Here is a 19,939-nt window from a genome sequence, read left to right on the forward strand (position 1 = left end):
CACAAGCTTCTGTGTGATGTGAGCATTCAGCTCACAGTGCTGAACCTTTCTTTTGATAGAGCAATTTTGAAACACTCTTTTTCTGGAATCGGCAAGTGGACATTTGAGCGCTTTGAGGCCTGCGGTGGAAAGGAAATATCTTCACATCAAAACTAGACAGAAGCATTCTCTGAATCTTCTTTGTGGTGTGTGCATTCAACTCACAGAGTTGAACACTCCTCTTAACAGAGACATTTTGAAACACTCTTTTTGTAGGATCTGCAAGTGGAAATTTGGACCGCTTCCAAGAATTCATTGGAAAGGGACAAACTCACACGAAAACTAGACAAAAGCATTCTCACAAACTTCTCTGTGAGAAGTGAATTCAACCCACATAGTTTAACGTTTCTTTCCATGGAGCAGTTTGGAAACACACATTGTGCAGTATATGCAAGGGGTCATTCGGAAAGCTATGAGGCCTGTGTTCCAAAAGTCTATATCTTCACATATAACCTAGAAAGAAGCATTCTCAGAAACCACATTGTGTTGGTTGCCTTCAACTCACAGAGGGGAATATTCCTTTTGTTAGAGCAGCCATGAAACACTGTTTCTGTATAATCTGCAATTGGATATTTGCAGATCTCTGAGGCCTCTGGTGGGAAGGAAAATTTCTTCTCAAAACACCTATAGAGAAACATTCTCAGAAACCACTTTGTGATATGTGCATTCAACTCACAGAGTTGAACATTCCTTTTGTTAGAGCAGTTTTGAAGGACTCTTTTTGTAGAATCTGCATGTGGATATTTGGACCACTTATAGGAATTTGCTGGAAACGGGATATCCTCACACAAAAACGAGACAGAAGCATTCTCACAAACTCCCTTGTGATGTGTGCTCTCAACTCAGAGATGTGAAACTGACTATTGATAGAGCAGTTTGGAAACACTCTTTTTCTAAGATCTGCAAGTGGACATTTGGAGCGCTTTGAGGCCTGCGCTGGAAAGGAAATATCTTCACATCAAAACTAGCCAGAAGCATTCTCTGAAACTTCTTTGTGGTGTGTGCATTCAACTCACAGAGTTCAACACTCCTTTTAACAGAGACATTTTGAAACTCTCCTTTGTGGAATCGGCAAGAGGAAATTTGGACCGCTTGTAGGAATTCGCTGGAAACGGGACAAACTCACACGAAAACGAGACAGAAGCATTCTCCCAAACTTCTCCGTGAGAAGTGAATTCAACCCACAGAGTTTAACGTTTCTTTTCATGGAGCAGTTTGGAAACACACTTTGTGCAGTATATGCAAGGGGTCATTGGGAAAGCTATGAGGCCTGTGTTCCAAAAGTCTATATCTTCACATATAACCTAGAAAGAAGCATTCTCAGAAACTACATTGTGTTGGTTGCATTCAACTAACAGAGGGGAATATTCCTTTTGTTAGAGCAGTCCTGAAACACTGTTTTTTTATAATCTACAATTGGATATTTGCAGACCTCTCAGGCCTGTGGTGGGAAGGGAAATTTCTTCTCAAAACACCTATAGAGAAACATTCTCAGAAACCATTTTGTGATATGTGCATTCAACTCACAGAGTTGAACATTCCTTTTGTTGGAGCAGTTTTGAAACACTCTTTTTGTAGAATCTGCATGTGGATATTTGGACCACTTATAGGCACTTGCTGGAAACGGGATATCCTCACACAAAAGCGAGACAGAAGCATTCTCACAAACTCCTTTCTGATGTGTGCTCTCAACTCAGAGATGTGAACCTGACTTTTCATAGAGCAGTTTGGAAACACTCTTTTTCTAGGATCTGCAAGTGGACATTTGGAGCCCTTTGAGGCCTGTGCTGGAAAGGCAATATCTTCACGTAACAAGTAGACAGAAACATTATCTGAAACTTCTTGTTTTGTGTGCATTCAACTCACAGAGTTGAACATTCCTTTTGACTGAGAAATTTTGAAACACTGTTTTTATAGAATGCGCAAGGGGATATTTGGACCACTTATAGGAATTTGCTGGAAACGGGATGTCCTCACACCAAAACGAGACAGAAGCATTCTCACAAACTACTTTGTGATGTGTGCTCTCAACTCAGAGATGTGAACCTGACTATTGATAGAGCAGTTTGGAAACACTCTTTTTCTAGGATCTGCAAGTGGACATTTGGAGCGCTTTCAGGCCTGTGCTGGAAAGGAAATATCTTCACATAACAAGTAGACAGAAGCATTCTCTGAAACTTCTTTGTGGTGTGTGCATTCAACTCCCAGAGTTGAACATTCCTCTTGACAGAGAAGTTTTGAAACACTCTTTTTATAGAATGTGCAAGTGGATATTTGGACCGCTTCTAGGAATTCGTTGGAAACGGGACACCCTCACACAAAAACAAGTCAGAAGCGTTCTCACAAGCTTCTGTGTGATGTGAGCATTCAGCTCACAGTGCTGAACCTTTCTTTTGATAGAGCAATTTTGAAACACTCTTTTTCTGGAATCGGCAAGTGGACATTTGAGCGCTTTGAGGCCTGCGGTGGAAAGGAAATATCTTCACATCAAAACTAGACAGAAGCATTCTCTGAATCTTCTTTGTGGTGTGTGCATTCAACTCACAGAGTTGAACACTCCTCTTAACAGAGACATTTTGAAACACTCTTTTTGTAGGATCTGCAAGTGGAAATTTGGACCGCTTCCAAGAATTCATTGGAAAGGGACAAACTCACACGAAAACTAGACAAAAGCATTCTCACAAACTTCTCTGTGAGAAGTGAATTCAACCCACATAGTTTAACGTTTCTTTCCATGGAGCAGTTTGGAAACACACATTGTGCAGTATATGCAAGGGGTCATTCGGAAAGCTATGAGGCCTGTGTTCCAAAAGTCTATATCTTCACATATAACCTAGAAAGAAGCATTCTCAGAAACCACATTGTGTTGGTTGCCTTCAACTCACAGAGGGGAATATTCCTTTTGTTAGAGCAGCCATGAAACACTGTTTCTGTATAATCTGCAATTGGATATTTGCAGATCTCTGAGGCCTCTGGTGGGAAGGAAAATTTCTTCTCAAAACACCTATAGAGAAACATTCTCAGAAACCACTTTGTGATATGTGCATTCAACTCACAGAGTTGAACATTCCTTTTGTTAGAGCAGTTTCGAAGGACTCTTTTTGTAGAATCTGCATGTGGATATTTGGACCACTTATAGGAATTTGCTGGAAACGGGATATCCTCACACAAAAACGAGACAGAAGCATTCTCACAAACTCCCTTGTGATGTGTGCTCTCAACTCAGAGATGTGAAACTGACTATTGATAGAGCAGTTTGGAAACACTCTTTTTCTAAGATCTGCAAGTGGACATTTGGAGCGCTTTGAGGCCTGTGCTGGAAAGGAAATATCTTCACATCAAAACTAGCCAGAAGCATTCTCTGAAACTTCTTTGTGGTGTGTGCATTCAACTCACAGAGTTCAACACTCCTTTTAACAGAGACATTTTGAAACCCTCTTTTTGTGGAATCTGCAAGAGGAAATTTGGACCGCTTGTAGGAATTCGTTGGAAACGGGACAAACTCACACGAAAACGAGACAGAAGCATTCTCCCAAACTTCTCCGTGAGAAGTGAATTCAACCCACAGAGTTTAACGTTTCTTTTCATGGAGCAGTTTGGAAACACACTTTGTGCAGTATATGCAAGGGGTCATTGGGAAAGCTATGAGGCCTGTGTTCCAAAAGTCTATATCTTCACATATAACCTAGAAAGAAGCATTCTCAGAAACTACATTGTGTTGGTTGCATTCAACTCACAGAGGGGAATATTCCTTTTGTTAGAGCAGTCCTGAAACACTGTTTTTTTATAATCTACAATTGGATATTTGCAGACCTCTCAGACCTGTGGTAGGAAGGGAAATTTCTTCTCAAAACACCTATAGAGAAACATTCTCAGAAACCATTTTGTGATATGTGCATTCAACTCACAGAGTTGAACATTCCTTTTGTTGGAGCAGTTTTGAAACACTCTTTTTGTAGAATCTGCATGTGGATATTTGGACCACTTATAGGCACTTGCTGGAAACGGGATATCCTCACACAAAAGCGAGACAGAAGCATTCTCACAAACTCCTTTCTGATGTGTGCTCTCAACTCAGAGATGTGAACCTGACTTTTCATAGAGAAGTTTGGAAACACTCTTTTTCTAGGATCTGCAAGTGGACATTTGGAGCCCTTTGAGGCCTGTGCTGGAAAGGCAATATCTTCACGTAACAAGTAGACAGAAACATTCTCTGAAACTTCTTGTTTAGTGTGCATTCAACTCACAGAGTTGAACATTCCTTTTGACAGAGAAATTTTGAAACACTCTTTTTATAGAATGCGCAAGGGGATATTTGGACCACTTATAGGAATTTGCTGGAAACGGGATGTCCTCACACCAAAACGAGACAGAAGCATTCTCACAAACTACTTTGTGATGTGTGCTCTCAACTCAGAGATGTGAACCTGACTATTGATAGAGCAGTTTGGAAACACTCTTTTTCTAGGATCTGCAAGTGGACATTTGGAGCGCTTTCAGGCATGTGCTGGAAAGGAAATATCTTCACATAACAAGTAGACAGAAGCATTCTCTGAAACTTCTTTGTGGTGTGTGCATTCAACTCCCAGAGTTGAACATTCCTCTTGACAGAGAAGTTTTGAAACACTCTTTTTATAGAATGTGCAAGTGGATATTTGGACCGCTTCTAGGAATTCGTTGGAAACGGGACACCCTCACACAAAAACAAGACAGAAGCGTTCTCACAAGCTTCTGTGTGATGTGAGCATTCAGCTCACAGTGCTGAACCTTTCTTTTGATAGAGCAATTTTGAAACACTCTTTTTCTGGAATCGGCAAGTGGACATTTGAGCGCTTTGAGGCCTGCGGTGGAAAGGAAATATCCTCACATCAAAACTAGACAGAAGCATTCTCTGAATCTTCTTTGTGGTGTGTGCATTCAACTCACAGAGTTGAACACTCCTCTTAACAGAGACATTTTGAAACACTCTTTTTGTAGGATCTGCAAGTGTAAATTTGGACCGCTTCCAAGAATTCATTGGAAAGGGACAAACTCACACGAAAACTAGACAAAAGCATTCTCACAAACTTCTCTGTGAGAAGTGAATTCAACCCACATAGTTTAACGTTTCTTTCCATGGAGCAGTTTGGAAACACACATTCTGCAGTATATGCAAGGGGTCATTCGGAAAGCTATGAGGCCTGTGTTCCAAAAGTCTATATCTTCACATATAACCTAGAAAGAAGCATTCTCAGAAACCACATTGTGTTGGTTGCCTTCAACTCACAGAGGGGAATATTCCTTTTGTTAGAGAAGCCATGAAACACTGTTTCTGTATAATCTGCAATTGGATATTTGCAGATCTCTGAGGCCTCTGGTGGGAAGGAAAATTTCTTCTCAAAACACCTATAGAGAAACATTCTCAGAAACCAATTTGTGATATGTGCATTCAACTCACAGAGTTGAACATTCCTTTTGTTAGAGCAGTTTTGAAGGACTCTTTTTGTAGAATCTGCATGTGGATATTTGGACCACTTATAGGAATTTGCTGGAAACGGGATATCCTCACACAAAAACGAGACAGAAGCATTCCCACAAACTCCCTTGTGATGTGTGCTCTCAACTCAGAGATGTGAAACTGACTATTGATAGAGCAGTTTGGAAACACACTTTTTCTAAGATCTGCAAGTGGACATTTGGAGCGCTTTGAGGCCTGCGCTGGAAAGGAAATATCTTCACATCAAAACTAGCCAGAAGCATTCTCTGAAACTTCTTTGTGGTGTGTGCATTCAACTCACAGAGTTCAACACTCCTTTTAACAGAGACATTTTGAAACTCTCTTTTTGTGGAATCTGCAAGAGGAAATTTGGACCGCTTGTAGGAATTCGCTGGAAACGGGACAAACTCACACGAAAACGAGACAGAAGCATTCTCCCAAACTTCTCCGTGAGAAGTGAATTCAACCCACAGAGTTTAACGTTTCTTTTCATGGAGCAGTTTGGAAACACACTTTGTGCAGTATATGCAAGGGGTCATTGGGAAAGCTATGAGGCCTGTGTTCCAAAAGTCTATATCTTCACATATAACCTAGAAAGAAGCATTTTCAGAAACTACATTGTGTTGGTTGTATTCAACTCACAGAGGGGAATATTCCTTTTGTTAGAGCGGTCCTGAAACACGGTTTTTTTATAATCTACAATTGGATATTTGCAGACCTCTCAGGCCTGTGGTGGGAAGGGAAATTTCTTCTCAAAACACCTATAGAGAAACATTCTCAGAAACCATTTTGTGATATGTGCATTCAACTCACAGAGTTGAACATTCCTTTTGTTGGAGCAGTTTTGAAACACTCTTTTTGTAGAATCTGCATGTGGATATTTGGACCACTTATAAGAATTTGCTGGAAACGGGATATCCTCACACAGAAGCGAGACAGAAGCATTCTCACAAACTCCTTTCTGATGTGTGCTCTCGACTCAGAGATGTGAACCTGACTTTGCATAGAGCAGTTTGGAAACACTCTTTTTCTACGATCTGCAAGTGGACATTTGGAGCCCTTTGAGGCCTGTGCTGGAAAGGCAATATCTTCACGTAACAAGTAGACAGAAACATTCTCTGAAACTTCTTGTTTTGTGTGCATTCAACTCACAGAGTTGAACATTCCTTTTGACAGAGAAATTTTGAAACACTCTTTTTATCGAATGCGCAAGTGAATATTTGGACCGCTTCTAGGAATGCGTTGGAAACGGGACACCCTCACACCAAAACAAGACAGAAGCGTTCTCACAGGCTTCTGTGTGATGTGAGCATTCAGCTCACAGAGCTGAACCTTTCTTTTGTTAGAGCAATTTTGAAACACTCTTTTTCTAGAATCGGCAAGTGGACATTTGGAGGGCTTTGAGGCCTGTGGTGGAAAGGAAATATCTTCACATCAAAACTAGACAGAAGCATTCTCTGAATCTTCTTTGTGCTGTGTGCATTCAACTCAAAGAGTTGAACACTCCTTTTAAGAGAGACATTTTGAAACACTCTTTTTGTAGAATCTGTAAGGGGAAATTTGCACCGCTTGTAGGAATTCGTTGGAAACGGGACAAACTCACACCAAAACTAGACAGAAGCATTCTCACAAACTTCTCTGTGAGAAGTGAATTCAACCCACAGAGTTTAACGTTTCTTTTCATGGAGCAGTTTGGAAACACACTTTTTGCAGTATATGCAAGTGGTCATTCGGAATGCTATGAGGCCTGTGTTTGAAAAGGCAATATCTTCACATATAACCTAGAAAGAATCATTATCAGAAACTACTTTTTGTTGGTTGCATTCAACTCACACAGGGGAATATTCCTTTTGTTAGAGCAGCCATGAAACACTGTTTTTTTATAATCTGCAATTGGACATTTGGAGAGCTCTGAGGCCTCAGGTGGGAAGGGAAATTTCTTCACAAAACACCTTGAGAGAAGCATTCTCAGAAACCGCTTTGTGATGTGTGCATTCAACACACAGTGTTGAACATTCCTTTGCTTAGAGCAGTTTTGAAACACTCTTTTTGTAGAATCTGCATGTGGATATTTGGACCACTTATAGGCACTTGCTGGAAACGGGATATCCTCGCACAAAAGCGAGACAGAAGCATTCTCACAAACTCCTTTCTGATGTGTGCTCTCAACTCAGAGATGTGAACCTGACTTTTCATAGAGCAGTTTGGAAACACTGCTTTTCTAGGATCTGCAAGTGGACATTTGGAGCCCTTTGAGGCCTGTGCTGGAAAGGCAATATCTTCACATAACAAGTAGACAGAAACATTCTCTGTAACTTCTTGTTTTGTGTGCATTCAACTCACAGAGTTGAACATTCCTTTTGACAGAGAAATTTTGAAACACTCTTTTTATAGAATGCGCAAGGGGATCTTTGTACCACTTATAGGAATTTGCTGGAAACGGGATGTCCTCACACCAAAACGAGATAGAAGCATTCTCACAAACTACTATGTGATGTGTGCTCTCAACTCAGAGATGTGAACCTGACTATTGATAGAGCAGTTTGGAAACACTCTTTTTCTAGGATCTGCAAGTGGACATTTGGAGCGCTTTCAGGCCTGTGCTGGAAAGGAAATATCTTCACATAACAAGTAGACAGAAGCATTCTCTGAAACTTCTTTGTGGTGTGTGCATTCAACTCACGGAGTTCAACACTCCTGTTAACAGAGACATTTTGAAACTCTCTTTTTGTGGAATCTGCAAGAGGAAATTTGGACCGCTTGTAGGAATTCGCTGGAAACGGGACCAACTCACACGAAAACGAGACAGAAGCATTCTCCCAAACTTCTCCGTGAGAAGTGAATTCAACCCACAGAGTTTAACGTTTCTTTTCATGGTGCAGTTTGGAAACACACTTTGTGCAGTATATGCAAGGGGTCATTGGGAAAGCTATGAGGCCTGTGTTCCAAAAGTCTATATCTTCACATATAACCTAGAAAGAAGCATTTTCAGAAACTACATTGTGTTGGTTGCATTCAACTCACAGAGGGGAATATTCCTTTTTTTAGAGCAGTCCTGAAACACTGTTTTTTTATAATCTACAATTGGATATTTGCAGACCTCTCAGGCCTGTGGTGGGAAGGGAAATTTCTTCTCAAAACACCTATAGAGAAACATTCTCAGAAACCATTTTGTGATATGTGCATTCAACTCACAGAGTTGAACATTCCTTTTGTTGGAGCAGTTTTGAAACACTCTTTTTGTAGAATCTGCATGTGGATATTTGGACCACTTATAGGAATTTGCTGGAAACGGGATATCCTCACACAAAAGCGAGACAGAAGCATTCTCACAAACTCCTTTCTGATGTGTGCTCTCGACTCAGAGATGTGAACCTGACTTTGCATAGAGCAGTTTGGAAACACTCTTTTTCTAGGATCTGCAAGTGGACATTTGGAGCCCTTTGAGGCCTGTGCTGGAAAGGCAATATCTTCACGTAACAAGTAGACAGAAACATTCTCTGAAAGTTCTTGTTTTGTGTGCATTCAACTCACAGAGTTGAACATTCCTTTTGACAGAGAAATTTTGAAACACTCTTTTTATCGAATGCGCAAGTGGATATTTGGACCGCTTCTAGGAATTCTTTGGAAACGGGACACCCTCACACCAAAACAAGACAGAAGCGTTCTCACAGGCTTCTGTGTGATGTGAGCATTCAGCTCACAGAGCTGAACCTTTCTTTTGTTAGAGCAATTTTGAAACACTCTTTTTCTAGAATCGGCAAGTGGACATTTGGAGGGCTTTGAGGCCTGTGGTGGAAAGGAAATATCTTCACATCAAAACTAGACAGAAGCATTCTCTGAATCTTCTTTGTGCTGTGTGCATTCAACTCAAAGAGTTGAACACTCCTTTGAAGAGAGACATTTTGAAACACTCTTTTTGTAGAATCTGTAAGGGGAAATTTGCACCGCTTGTAGGAATTCGTTGGAAACGGGCAAACTCACACCAAAACTAGACAGAAGCATTCTCACAAACTTCTCTGTGAGAAGTGAATTCAACCCACAGAGTTTAACGTTTCTTTTCATGGAGCAGTTTGGAAACACACTTTTTGCAGTATATGCAAGTGGTCATTCGGAATGCTATGAGGCCTGTGTTTGAAAAGGCAATATCTTCACATATAACCTAGAAAGAATCATTATCAGAAACTACTTTTTGTTGGTTGCATTCAACTCACACAGGGGAATATTCCTTTTGTTAGAGCAGCCATGAAACACTGTTTTTTTATAATCTGCAATTGGACATTTGGAGAGCTCTGAGGCCTCAGGTGGGAAGGGAAATTTCTTCACAAAACACCTTGAGAGAAGCATTCTCAGAAACCGCTTTGTGATGTGTGCATTCAACTCACAGTGTTGAACATTCCTTTGCTTAGAGCAGTTTTGAAACACTCTTTTTGTAGAATCTGCATGTGGATATTTGGACCACTTATAGGCACTTGCTGGAAACGGGATATCCTCACACAAAAGCGAGACAGAAGCATTCTCACAAACTCCTTTCTGATGTGTGCTCTCAACTCAGAGATGTGTACCTGACTTTTCATAGAGCAGTTTGGAAACACTCTTTTTCTAGGATCTGCAAGTGGACATTTGGAGCCCTTTGAGGCCTGTGCTGGAAAGGCAATATCTTCACATAACAAGTAGACAGAAACATTCTCTGAAACTTCTTGTTTTGTGTGCATTCAACTCACAGAGTTGAACATTCCTTTTGACAGAGAAATTTTGAAACACTCTTTTTATAGAATGCGCAAGGGGATATTTGGACCACTTATAGGAATTTGCTGGAAACGGGATGTCCTCACACCAAAACGAGACAGAAGCATTCTCACAAACTACTTTGTGATGTGTGCTCTCAACTCAGAGATGTGAACCTGACTATTGATAGAGCAGTTTGGAAACACTCTTTTTCTAGGATCTGCAAGTGGACATTTGGAGCGCTTTCAGGCCTGTGCTGGAAAGGAAATATCTTCACATAACAAGTAGACAGAAGCATTCTCTGAAACTTCTTTGTGGTGTGTGCATTCAACTCCCAGAGTTGAACATTCCTCTTGACAGAGAAGTTTTGAAACACTCTTTTTATAGAATGTGCAAGTGGATATTTGGACCGCTTCTAGGAATTCGTTGGAAACGGGACAACCTCACACAAAAACAAGACAGAAGCGTTCTCACAAGCTTCTGTGTGATGTGAGCATTCAGCTCACAGTGCTGAACCTTTCTTTTGATAGAGCAATTTTGAAACACTCTTTTTCTGGAATCGGCAAGTGGACATTTGAGCGCTTTGAGGCCTGCGGTGGAAAGGAAATATCTTCACATCAAAACTAGACAGAAGCATTCTCTGAATCTTCTTTGTGGTGTGTGCATTCAACTCACAGAGTTGAACACTCCTCTTAACAGAGACATTTTGAAACACTCTTTTTGTAGGATCTGCAAGTGGAAATTTGGACCGCTTCCAAGAATTCATTGGAAAGGGACAAACTCACACGAAAACTAGACAAAAGCATTCTCACAAACTTCTCTGTGAGAAGTGAATTCAACCCACATAGTTTAACGTTTCTTTCCATGGAGCAGTTTGGAAACACACATTGTGCAGTATATGCAAGGGGTCATTCGGAAAGCTATGAGGCCTGTGTTCCAAAAGTCTATATCTTCACATATAACCTAGAAAGAAGCATTCTCAGAAACCACATTTTGTTGGTTGCCTTCAACTCACAGAGGGGAATATTCCTTTTGTTAGAGCAGCCATGAAACACTGTTTCTGTATAATCTGCAATTGGATATTTGCAGATCTCTGAGGCCTCTGGTGGGAAGGAAAATTTCTTCTCAAAACACCTATAGAGAAACATTCTCAGAAACCACTTTGTGATATGTGCATTCAACTCACAGAGTTGAACATTCCTTTTGTTAGAGCAGTTTTGAAGGACTCTTTTTGTAGAATCTGCATGTGGATATTTGGACCACTTATAGGAATTTGCTGGAAACGGGATATCCTCACACAAAAACGAGACAGAAGCATTCTCACAAACTCCCTTGTGATGTGTGCTCTCAACTCAGAGATGTGAAACTGACTATTGATAGAGCAGTTTGGAAACACTCTTTTTCTAAGATCTGCAAGTGGACATTTGGAGCGCTTTGAGGCCTGCGCTGGAAAGGAAATATCTTCACATCAAAACTAGCCAGAAGCATTCTCTGAATCTTCTTTGTGGTGTGTGCATTCAACTCACAGAGTTCAACACTCCTTTTAACAGAGACATTTTGAAACTCTCTTTTTGTGGAATCTGCAAGAGGAAATTTGGACCGCTTGTAGGAATTCGCTGGAAACGGGACAAACTCACACGAAAACGAGACAGAAGCATTCTCCCAAACTTCTCCGTGAGAAGTGAATTCAACCCACAGAGTTTAACGTTTCTTTTCATGGAGCAGTTTGGAAACACACTTTGTGCAGTATATGCAAGGGGTCATTGGGAAAGCTATGAGGCCTGTGTTCCAAAAGTCTATATCTTCACATATAACCTAGAAAGAAGCATTTTCAGAAACTACATTGTGTTGGTTGCATTCAACTCACAGAGGGGAATATTCCTTTTGTTAGAGCAGTCCTGAAACACTGTTTTTTTATAATCTACAATTGGATATTTGCAGACCTCTCAGGCCTGTGGTGGGAAGGGAAATTTCTTCTCAAAACACCTATAGAGAAACATTCTCAGAAACCATTTTGTGATATGTGCATTCAACTCACAGAGTTGAACATTCCTTTTGTTGGAGCAGTTTTGAAACACTCTTTTTGTAGAATCTGCATGTGGATATTTGGACCACTTATAAGAATTTGCTGGAAACGGGATATCCTCACACAGAAGCGAGACAGAAGCATTCTCACAAACTCCTTTCTGATGTGTGCTCTCGACTCAGAGATGTGAACCTGACTTTGCATAGAGCAGTTTGGAAACACTCTTTTTCTAGGATCTGCAAGTGGACATTTGGAGCCCTTTGAGGCCTGTGCTGGAAAGGCAATATCTTCACGTAACAAGTAGACAGAAACATTCTCTGAAAGTTCTTGTTTTGTGTGCATTCAACTCACAGAGTTGAACATTCCTTTTGACAGAGAAATTTTGAAACACTCTTTTTATCGAATGCGCAAGTGAATATTTTGACCGCTTCTAGGAATTCGTTGGAAACGGGACACCCTCACACCAAAACAAGACAGAAGCGTTCTCACAGGCTTCTGTGTGATGTGAGCATTCAGCTCACAGAGCTGAACCTTTCTTTTGTTAGAGCAATTTTGAAACACTCTTTTTCTAGAATCGGCAAGTGGACATTTGGAGGGCTTTGAGGCCTGTGGTGGAAAGGAAATATCTTCACATCAAAACTAGACAGAAGCATTCTCTGAATCTTCTTTGTGCTGTGTGCATTCAACTCAAAGAGTTGAACACTCCTTTTAAGAGAGACATTTTGAAACACTCTTTTTGTAGAATCTGTAAGGGGAAATTTGCACCGCTTGTAGGAATTCGTTGGAAACGGGACAAACTCACACCAAAACTAGACAGAAGCATTCTCACAAACTTCTCTGTGAGAAGTGAATTCAACCCACAGAGTTTAACGTTTCTTTTCATGGAGCAGTTTGGAAACACACTTTTTGCAGTATATGCAAGTGGTCATTCGGAATGCTATGAGGCCTGTGTTTGAAAAGGCAATATCTTCACATATAACCTAGAAAGAATCATTATCAGAAACTACTTTTTGTTGGTTGCATTCAACTCACACAGGGGAATATTCCTTTTGTTAGAGCAGCCATGAAACACTGTTTTTTTATAATCTGCAATTGGACATTTGGAGAGCTCTGAGGCCTCAGGTGGGAAGGGAAATTTCTTCACAAAACACCTTGAGAGAAGCATTCTCAGAAACCGCTTTGTGATGTGTGCATTCAACTCACAGTGTTGAACATTCCTTTGCTTAGAGCAGTTTTGAAACACTCTTTTTGTAGAATCTGCATGTGGATATTTGGACCACTTATAGGCACTTGCTGGAAACGGGATATCCTCGCACAAAAGCGAGACAGAAGCATTCTCACAAACTCCTTTCTGATGTGTGCTCTCAACTCAGAGATGTGAACCTGACTTTTCATAGAGCAGTTTGGAAACACTGCTTTTCTAGGATCTGCAAGTAGACATTTGGAGCCCTTTGAGGCCTGTGCTGGAAAGGCAATATCTTCACATAACAAGTAGACAGAAACATTCTCTGTAACTTCTTGTTTTGTGTGCATTCAACTCACAGAGTTGAACATTCCTTTTGACAGAGAAATTTTGAAACACTCTTTTTATAGAATGCGCAAGGGGATCTTTGTACCACTTATAGGAATTTGCTGGAAACGGGATGTCCTCACACCAAAACGAGATAGAAGCATTCTCACAAACTACTATGTGATGTGTGCTCTCAACTCAGAGATGTGAACCTGACTATTGATAGAGCAGTTTGGAAACACTCTTTTTCTAGGATCTGCAAGTGGACATTTGGAGCGCTTTCAGGCCTGTGCTGGAAAGGAAATATCTTCACATAACAAGTAGACAGAAGCATTCTCTGAAACTTCTTTGTGGTGTGTGCATTCAACTCACGGAGTTCAACACTCCTGTTAACAGAGACATTTTGAAACTCTCTTTTTGTGGAATCTGCAAGAGGAAATTTGGACCGCTTGTAGGAATTCGCTGGAAACGGGACAAACTCACACGAAAACGAGACAGAAGCATTCTCCCAAACTTCTCCGTGAGAAGTGAATTCAACCCACAGAGTTTAACGTTTCTTTTCATGGTGCAGTTTGGAAACACACTTTGTGCAGTATATGCAAGGGGTCATTGGGAAAGCTATGAGGCCTGTGTTCCAAAAGTCTATATCTTCACATATAACCTAGAAAGAAGCATTTTCAGAAACTACATTGTGTTGGTTGCATTCAACTCACAGAGGGGAATATTCCTTTTGTTAGAGCAGTCCTGAAACACTGTTTTTTATAATCTACAATTGGATATTTGCAGACCTCTCAGGCCTGTGGTGGGAAGGGAAATTTCTTCTCAAAACACCTATAGAGAAACATTCTCAGAAACCATTTTGTGATATGTGCATTCAACTCACAGAGTTGAACATTCCTTTTGTTGGAGCAGTTTTGAAACACTCTTTTTGTAGAATCTGCATGTGGATATTTGGACCACTTATAGGAATTTGCTGGAAACGGGATATCCTCACACAAAAGCGAGACAGAAGCATTCTCACAAACTCCTTTCTGATGTGTGCTCTCGACTCAGAGATGTGAACCTGACTTTGCATAGAGCAGTTTGGAAACACTCTTTTTCTAGGATCTGCAAGTGGACATTTGGAGCCCTTTGAGGCCTGTGCTGGAAAGGCAATATGTCCACGTAACAAGTAGACAGAAACATTCTCTGAAAGTTCTTGTTTTGTGTGCATTCAACTCACAGAGTTGAACATTCCTTTTGACAGAGAAATTTTGAAACACTCTTTTTATCGAATGCGCAAGTGGATATTTGGACCGCTTCTAGGAATTCGTTGGAAACGGGACACCCTCACACCAAAACAAGACAGAAGCGTTCTCACAGGCTTCTGTGTGATGTGAGCATTCAGCTCACAGAGCTGAACCTTTCTTTTGTTAGAGCAATTTTGAAACACTCTTTTTCTAGAATCGGCAAGTGGACATTTGGAGGGCTTTGAGGCCTGTGGTGGAAAGGAAATATCTTCACATCAAAACTAGACAGAAGCATTCTCTGAATCTTCTTTGTGCTGTGTGCATTCAACTCAAAGAGTTGAACACTCCTTTTAAGAGAGACATTTTGAAACACTCTTTTTGTAGAATCTGTAAGGGGAAATTTGCACCGCTTGTAGGAATTCGTTGGAAACGGGACAAACTCACACCAAAACTAGACAGAAGCATTCTCACAAACTTCTCTGTGAGAAGTGAATTCAACCCACAGAGTTTAACGTTTCTTTTCATGGAGCAGTTTGGAAACACACTTTTTGCAGTATATGCAAGTGGTCATTCGGAATGCTATGAGGCCTGTGTTTGAAAAGGCAATATCTTCACATATAACCTAGAAAGAATCATTATCAGAAACTACTTTATGTTGGTTGCATTCAACTCACACAGGGGAATATTCCTTTTGTTAGAGCAGCCATGAAACACTGTTTTTTTATAATCTGCAATTGGACATTTGGAGAGCTCTGAGGCCTCAGGTGGGAAGGGAAATTTCTTCCCAAAACACCTTGAGAGAAGCATTCTCAGAAACCGCTTTGTGATGTGTGCATTCAACTCACAGTGTTGAACATTCCTTTGCTTAGAGAAGTTTTGAAACACTCTTTTTGTAGAATCTGCATGTGGATATTTGGACCACTTATAGGCACTTGCTGGAAACGGGATATCCTCGCACAAAAGCGAGACAGAAGCATTCTCACAAACTCCTTTCTGATGTGTGCTCTCAACTCAGAGATGTGAACCTGACTTTTCATAGAGCAGTTTGGAAACACTGCTTTTCTAGGATCTGCAAGTGGACATTTGGAGCCCTTTGAGGCCTGTGCTGGAAAGGCAATATCTTCACATAACAAGTAGACAGAAACATTCTCTGTAACTTCTTGTTTTGTGTGCATTCAACTCACAGAGTTGAACATTCCTTTTGAGAGAGAAATTTTGAAACACTCTTTTTATAGAATGCGCAAGGGGATCTTTGGACCACTTATAGGAATTTGCTGGAAACGGGATGTCCTCACACCAAAACGAGATGGAAGCATTCTCACAAACTACTATGTGATGTGTGCTCTCAACTCAGAGATGTGAACCTGACTATTGATAGAGCAGTTTGGAAACACTCTTTTTCTAGGATCTGCAAGTGGACATTTGGAACGCTTTCAGGCCTGTGCTGGAAAGGAAATATCTTCACATAACAAGTAGACAGAAGCATTCTCTGAAACTTCTTTGCGGTGTGTGCATTCAACTCCCAGAGTTGAACATTCCTCTTGACAGAGAAGTTTTGAAACACTCTTTTTATAGAATGTGCAAGTGGATATTTGGACCGCTTCTAGGAATTCGTTGGAAACGGGACACCCTCACACAAAAACAAGACAGAAGCGTTCTCACAAGCTTCTGTGTGATGTGAGCATTCAGCTCACAGTGCTGAACCTTTCTTTTGATAGAGCAATTTTGAAACACTCTTTTTCTGGAATCGGCAAGTGGACATTTGAGCGCTTTGAGGCCTGCGGTGGAAAGGAAATATCTTCACATCAAAACTAGACAGAAGCATTCTCTGAATCTTCTTTGTGGTGTGTGCATTCAACTCACAGAGTTGAACACTCCTCTTAACAGAGACATTTTGAAACACTCTTTTTGTAGGATCTGCAAGTGGAAATTTGGACCGCTTCCAAGAATTCATTGGAAAGGGACAAACTCACACGAAAACTAGACAAAAGCATTCTCACAAACTTCTCTGTGAGAAGTGAATTCAACCCACATAGTTTAACGTTTCTTTCCATGGAGCAGTTTGGAAACACACATTGTGCAGTATATGCAAGGGGTCATTCGGAATGCTATGAGGCCTGTGTTCCAAAAGTCTATATCTTCACATATAACCTAGAAAGAAGCATTCTCAGAAACCACATTGTGTTGGTTGCCTTCAACTCACAGAGGGGAATATTCCTTTTGTTAGAGCAGCCATGAAACACTGTTTCTGTATAATCTGCAATTGGATATTTGCAGATCTCTGAGGCCTCTGGTGGGAAGGAAAATTTCTTCTCAAAACACCTATAGAGAAACATTCTCAGAAACCACTTTGTGATATGTGCATTCAACTCACAGAGTTGAACATTCCTTTTGTTAGAGCAGTTTTGAAGGACTCTTTTTGTAGAATCTGCATGTGGATATTTGGACCACTTATAGGAATTTGCTGGAAACGGTATATCCTCACACAAAAACGAGACAGAAGCATTCTCACAAACTCCCTTGTGATGTGTGCTCTCAACTCAGAGATGTGAAACTGACTATTGATAGAGCAGTTTGGAAACACTCTTTTTCTAAGATCTGCAAGTGGACATTTGGAGCGCTTTGAGGCCTGCACTGGAAAGGAAATATCTTCACATCAAAACTAGCCAGAAGCATTCTCTGAAACTTCTTTGTGGTGTGTGCATTCAACTCACAGAGTTCAACACTCCTTTTAACAGAGACATTTTGAAACTCTCTTTTTGTGGAATCTGCAAGAGGAAATTTGGACCGCTTGTAGGAATTCGCTGGAAACGGGACAAACTCACACGAAAACGAGACAGAAGCATTCTCCCAAACTTCTCCGTGAGAAGTGAATTCAACCCACAGAGTTTAACGTTTCTTTTCATGGAGCAGTTTGGAAACACACTTTGTGCAGTATATGCAAGGGGTCATTGGGAAAGCTATGAGGCCTGTGTTCTAAAAGTCTATATCTTCACATATAACCTAGAAAGAAGCATTCTCAGAAACTACATTGTGTTGGTTGCATTCAACTCACAGAGGGGAATATTCCTTTTGTTAGAGCAGTCCTGAAACACTGTTTTTTTATAATCTACAATTGGATATTTGCAGACCTCTCAGGCCTGTGGTGGGAAGGGAAATTTCTTCTCAAAACACCTATAGAGAAACATTCTCAGAAACCATTTTGTGATATGTGCATTCAACTCACAGAGTTGAACATTCCTTTTGTTGGAGCAGTTTTGAAACACTCTTTTTGTAGAATCTGCATGTGGATATTTGGACCACTTATAAGAATTTGCTGGAAACGGGATATCCTCACACAAAAGCGAGACAGAAGCATTCTCACAAACTCCTTTCTGATGTGTGCTCTCGACTCAGAGATGTGAACCTGACTTTGCATAGAGCAGTTTGGAAACACTCTTTTTCTAGGATCTGCAAGTGGACATTTGGAGCCCTTTGAGGCCTGTGCTGGAAAGGCAATATCTTCACGTAACAAGTAGACAGAAACATTCTCTGAAAGTTCTTGTTTTGTGTGCATTCAACTCACAGAGTTGAACATTCCTTTTGACAGAGAAATTTTGAAACACTCTTTTTATCGAATGCGCAAGTGGATATTTGGACCGCTTCTAGGAATTCGTTGGAAACGGGACACCCTCACACCAAAACAAGACAGAAGCGTTCTCACAGGCTTCTGTGTGATGTGAGCATTCAGCTCACAGAGCTGAACCTTTCTTTTGTTAGAGCAATTTTGAAACACTCTTTTTCTAGAATCGGCAAGTGGACATTTGGAGGGCTTTGAGGCCTGTGGTGGAAAGGAAATATCTTCACATCAAAACTAGACAGAAGCATTCTCTGAATCTTCTTTGTGCTGTGTGCATTCAACTCAAAGAGTTGAACACTCCTTTTAAGAGAGACATTTTGAAACACTCTTTTTGTAGAATCTGTAAGGGGAAATTTGCAACGCTTGTAGGAATTCGTTGGAAACGGGACAAACTCACACCAAAACTAGACAGAAGCATTCTCACAAACTTCTCTGTGAGAAGTGAATTCAACCCACAGAGTTTAACGTTTCTTTTCATGGAGCAGTTTGGAAACACACTTTTTGCAGTATATGCAAGTGGTCATTCGGAATGCTATGAGGCCTGTGTTTGAAAAGGCAATATCTTCACATATAACCTAGAAAGAATCATTATCAGAAACTACTTTTTGTTGGTTGCATTCAACTCACACAGGGGAATATTCCTTTTGTTAGAGCAGCCATGAAACACTGTTTTTTTATAATCTGCAATTGGACATTTGGAGAGCTCTGAGGCCTCAGGTGGGAAGGGAAATTTCTTCCCAAAACACCTTGAGAGAAGCATTCTCAGAAACCGCTTTGTGATGTGTGCATTCAACTCACAGTGTTGAACATTCCTTTGCTTAGAGCAGTTTTGAAACACTCTTTTTGTAGAATCTGCATGTGGATATTTGGACCACTTAGAGGCACTTGCTGGAAACGGGATATCCTCGCACAAAAGCGAGACAGAAGCATTCTCACAAACTCCTTTCTGATGTGTGCTCTCAACTCAGAGATGTGAACCTGACTTTTCATAGAGCAGTTTGGAAACACTGCTTTTCTAGGATCTGCAAGTGGACATTTGGAGCCCTTTGAGGCCTGTGCTGGAAAGGCAATATCTTCACATAACAAGTAGACAGAAACATTCTCTGTAACTTCTTGTTTTGTGTGCATTCAACTCACAGAGTTGAACATTCCTTTTGACAGAGAAATTTTGAAACACTCTTTTTATAGAATGCGCAAGGGGATCTTTGGACCACTTATAGGAATTTGCTGGAAACGGGATGTCCTCACACCAAAACGAGATAGAAGCATTCTCACAAACTACTATGTGATGTGTGCTCTCAACTCAGAGATG

This window comes from Pongo abelii, chromosome 19 (assembly GCF_028885655.2).
Source record: "Pongo abelii isolate AG06213 chromosome 19, NHGRI_mPonAbe1-v2.0_pri, whole genome shotgun sequence".
In the NCBI taxonomy this organism is placed as follows: Eukaryota; Metazoa; Chordata; class Mammalia; order Primates; family Hominidae; genus Pongo; species Pongo abelii.